Source organism: Ursus maritimus, unplaced genomic scaffold (genome assembly GCF_017311325.1).
Source record: "Ursus maritimus isolate PB19 unplaced genomic scaffold, ASM1731132v1 scaffold_21, whole genome shotgun sequence".
NCBI lineage: Eukaryota > Metazoa > Chordata > Mammalia > Carnivora > Ursidae > Ursus > Ursus maritimus.
The window spans coordinates 34,339,776-34,345,013 of NW_024424564.1; positions in this window are offsets into that span (position 1 = coordinate 34,339,776).

Below are 5,238 nucleotides of genomic sequence, written 5' to 3' on the forward strand. Positions count from 1 at the left end.
CTCTCACATGTCAGACACGCCGCTGCTCTCCCTAAACAAGCTTCAAGATTTTAGCCCCTCCCACCTATCAGACTCCTGGATAATTTTCTATTTCTTCATATTCTTTGAGCCTCTTCATTGTTCCAGGACCGTCCTAAGCAGCTGAGATGCAGCAAATGGGACAGAAAAGGCCGCTGCACTCCAGGAGCCTGTGCTAACAGTAGGTGGAGACGGCCGGAGTGCCGGTACATGACGCAGATGGGTCCGGACGGTGGGGGGCGCAGAGACAGAACCGTCCTGGAGCAAAGGGGGTGGGAGCTTGTTCAGAATGAGCTCAACAGTCAGGGAAATCCTCCAACACAACACGTGGGCTGCAACCTGAATTTTGAGAAAAAAATAAACTATTGTTGGTGGGGGACAGGGGTGGCCGATGGGAGGAGAAACAATGCAGGGGAACAAATGGAAAGAACAAAAAGAAGTCTAGAGTGTAGTGAGGAAGAGATAGGCTGCGTAGAGGAAAGGCTTGGGCTTTGTACTTCATGGGAAGGTGACTTAGCCTGAATGTTTGTGTCACCCCCAAAGTGTATCTGTTGACATTTTAATTCCCAGTGTGATGGTATTAGGAAGTGGAGATTTGGGGGCTGATTAGATCATGAGTCCTCATGAATGGGATTAGTGTCCTGATAAAGAGACCCTAGAGGTCTTCCTCGCCCCTTCTGCTATATGAAGACACTTTGAGAAAACAGCTGTCTGTGAACCAGAAAGTGGGCTCTCACCAGACACCGAATATACCAGCACCTTGATCTTGGACTTCCGGCCCCCAGAACCGCTTGTTGCTCAAGCCGTCCTGTCCACAGCAGCTCTGTTACAGCAGCCCAAATGGACTAGAACGGAGGGAGACTGAATTTTATGCTAAGTCATTGGTGAGTCATAAGCCTGACCCCTATTCACGTTTTAAAGAGATCCTTCCAGATACTGTGTGGAGAATGGACCATAATGGAAGACTGGAAGCAAAAAGAAGAGGTAAACGGTTTCTGCCGTCCTCCGGGCAAGAGACGGGGGAGGCTTGTTCAAGAAGAGTGGCAGTAAAGATGGAGAGAGGGGGACGGATTTGTTTTCTGTTTCAGAGGTTTAACCGGAATGACTTGCTGTTGAATTGGATGTGAAGAGTAAGAGAGAAAGAGGAATCCACAATGGTTCCTAAGCGTTTGGCCTGAGTCACTGGGTCAAGCTGCTATTACAGAGATGGAAAAACAGCACAGGGGAGATTGGTTTGGGGGAACAGTAAAACCTGCCATTCCGTTTTGGACTTAATTTGGAGATACCTATCACATCCAAGTGGAAAGAGTTAGTAGGCAATTAGCTATAATAACCAGAGAGAGCTGACGCGTCTACGGTGCTTACTATGAACTAGCATGGCTCGCATCGCTTTACAAACATTAAATCTGCGTAAATTGCATTTACATAGCCCAGACTGGGTGAGTTCATCTAGGGAGAAAAGACAGATAAAGAAGGAAGCTGAGGAATAAGCCCTGAATACACCAACATTTAGAGGTCAGTTAGCGGCCTGTCTCCCCCAGATCCTCAGGTAAAAGTCGCTGGCTGCGGGCTTTTGCATACCAGATCAGAATTCCGAATCCTACTTGTTGACAACATCTGCACAGACAGCTGCTTCCCTCCTATCTCTTAGTCTGTCTTCCAAAGTCCCAGGCATCAGTGGGAGGAATTCATGTAAATACCAGCTGTATACATAAGCCTTTCTGTTTTCTGTCTAAAAAAATGATTGTCTCTAAGGATGCTTCCCGGTCTTAGATTGCTGTTTATCTCTATTTGAACTTCCCCCCACCTCCCAAATGTACTTCGGTGGGAAAACGTATTAAGTTTCAGCAGACTCTGCGCCACGTGTTGGCTACATGCTTCAGGTTCGCATCTAAATCGGCCTTTCTGGGGGAAAATTCAGCTGCCTTTGTCACCAAATGTACAGCTAATTTCTTCTTCCCAGGATAAGGTTTGGTCTCTATCAAAACTCTACTGTCTAGGACGTAACCTGCTTAACTGAGTACTAGCACTAATATATATAACTCACGTTTCCTCCACTTGAAAAGTAAGGTTGTCAGTTTCCCTTTAGAAGAAAAACCATAGCCAACAGCATCAGGCCCAAGGGAAACTGGGTTCAGGGAGGGTTAGTGGCCAGCTCAGTGGATGCCAGCACCATTCTTGGGAAAGCAACCAGAAAGAGTTTCCCTCTTACTGTTACTGTTCCCTAATCAGCAGTTGCTTCTATACAGAAAAACAGCCCCTGCTACACAAATTCCAATGCATTGCATTCTTAGGACTAATTTAATGGCACTCACTTGAACCACACTTAATGATGTGGTCCAAATGCTTAAATGGTAGGGTACATTATCTTTTTTTCTACTATTTTATTATTTTAGGAGATCAGACTTGGCTTCTATTTATGATCAGCTCCAAGAGACTTAAAAGGGGCTTTGATTCCAAAGTATATACATAAATCGTGTGGGGGTTTTTTTTTTCTCTTGGAGATGATGAAAGGCCAATATTTTTCTTTTATGTTTCAACACTAAACAGAAGTCCTTCTGAAATTTTTTAAATAGCAGTTCTTATTAATTACAAGTGAAGGCTTAAAGAGGGTTTAAATAAGAGGAACCAAAATGATCATGTTAGTGGCAGTACTCCATGTATTATTTCTTATATTGTTCTTTCTTGCATGCAAATTCTCTCTCCATACAGATATAGATATAGATAGATACAGATTTATAGCCCTCTCTTTTTTCTCCCTCTTTCTCTCCCTCCCTAACTCCCTCTCTCATTGTTTCCAATTTTTAGTCCTTGTCCCATGACATTTCTCTTTCTGATAGCATCGTTTCTGACCTCTTCCCTGGAGTTTTCCTGCCGGCTTCTCACCATGGCATCCAGGACGTATCCAACAGGGAAATCATACTGAAAATGAATCTGAAAGCAAGGCTTTGGTTCATCAAGGAGATAATACATGTCAGAAAATGTCTCATCTAATTCTCTGGATTCTGCCTATAATCTGCCATAAAATATCGAACCCCTGATTTTCAATCAGAACCTGAAATGGATCCAGGATGTACATATTTAAATGGAAATCTCAAGGGGTTTTCTTCTCCCATATAAATTAATATCTTGATTTTCTGCCAGTTTGGTATATGGATTTCAGATGTACTGATGAATTGATTTTTTTTTAAAAAAAGGACTACAGAAATAATCTACTGTGGTCTGTCTTTATTTGGGGAAATAACATCTAATTAGAAAACTGCTTCATTATTTATAGCATGTGATAAATTGGGTTTGTGCTATGTCTCTTAGCCTAAATATTTTACAAATCCTTCCATATATTTTTAGGTGGAAATTTAATATGTAGAGCTACAACATTTTATGGGGAAACAATTGATCCCCCTGGGTTAAGTATTTTAACATCTTAAGGAAATGTAAATTTTTAAAACAGATCTAGGACAATAAACTGGCATAGCTGTATGTTGGAAGAAAGCCCTCAAGGGTCTAAAGGCTGTGTTTTGAAGGAACAATCTAGGATTTGGCAACAGCTGGGGGCAAAGGCCTCTAATGTATGTGCACAAAGTATCTCCTCACCAACCCCCAAACTCAAGAGCGGGGGGCTGCTAGAGTAGACTGGATGAAACTTCACATGAACGGAGGGAGGATGGGTATTTCCAAAGCAGAAGGAAACTTTCTCCTGTGGAGAAAACGACTAAGAAACTTTATCTTACGGGGCCCCTGGGCGGCTCAGCATCTGACTCTTGATTTCGGCTCAGGCCATGATCTCAGGGTCGTGAGATTGAGCCCTGCTTCAGGCTCCCCAGCGTGGAGCCTGCTTAAGATTCTCTTTTCTCCCTCTCCCGCTCTGTTTCTAATAAAAAAAAAAAAGAAGAAGAAAAAAAGAAACTTTATCATATGTTCATATTTAACCTACTGCATGAACTCAATTTTCCTAATGGTTTGTCACGTGATTTTTAAAACCCATAAATTGTTTTGTTTTGTTTTTAATAAGAAAGTTAGCATAAAAATAACTCTGATAGTCTGTTCTGAATCTCCTCAAAAAAATACTAACATCCCTCCCCTACAGGCTTCCAGGAAAGAGGAAGAGAATTCTTCCGACCCAAGAGGCCTTCCTGGCCCCCTACCACTTCCAAGGTTAGAGCTCCCCTGTTATCAACTTTACTAGCTCTCTTGACTTCTTCTTCATCACACTTGCCATTAACCCATCATTTGGCACGTTTTTTACAATGTATCTTCCCCACCGAACTATTCCAAGAGGTCAGGAACCATGTCTGTCTGGTTTACTTGTCTTAGGTGAGATGCTATGTGGCACAGAATCTGTTTTTTAGAAATATCTATTGAATGAGAAAACAAAGGAACATCCTTGTGTATAGACACAGATCCCAAGGAAGTTGGAAAGTTGAGAAGGGAGCCACATAAGAAAGATAAAACAGTAACATCATCATCCAAAACGACAACATGGTCACCTCCTGCTAACTGCTCACTCCGAGGATTGTTGGCTAATGACTAAGAACATAGGCTCTGAAGTTCATCTGCTTGAGTCTGAAACCTGTTACCACTATCTCCTGCCTATGTGACAGCAAGCATGTTATTTAAGTATTCTCTCTCTCTCTCTCTCTGACCCATTTTCCCTATCTATAAAATGATGACTTTAATGTTATTTTACCTCTTAGGGCCATTGTGAGAGTTAACTGAAGTAACCCTTGGGAAAGGATTAGCACAGCATCAAGGCCTCAGTGAGGAGTGTGCATTAAGCCCTGGGCTGGAGCTCAGTGAGCTTTTTACAGGAACCCTGTAGCACAGGGGTTCCTACCCCACTTTGCAGAGAAGAGAACCCCATCTCTTGCCCTGGGTCATCCAGCGGTGAATCATGGAGCTAGGATTATATCAGAGCATTCCTGGTATAACCCATGGTACGGTCTTGGCCCTAGTTTCACTGACTCGGAGAAAGTTAAACACTGACTAACTACTAACTGCTGCCATAGCTCAGAAAGGATACCCTGGCTGGTAAGAGTGAGATATGGCCACCCACACAGCAAGAACTGAGTTCAAGGTTGAAAGACAAAATCTGGCAAGGAGCTCCAGCTCACTGGCCTATAGAGGGCAAGATGGTGGAAGCCCTTGTTTGCGGCGAAGGCAGCCAGCAAGAACATTCCCACCCAGCCACAAGGGACATTTCCAAAAGATTTCACCCATCTC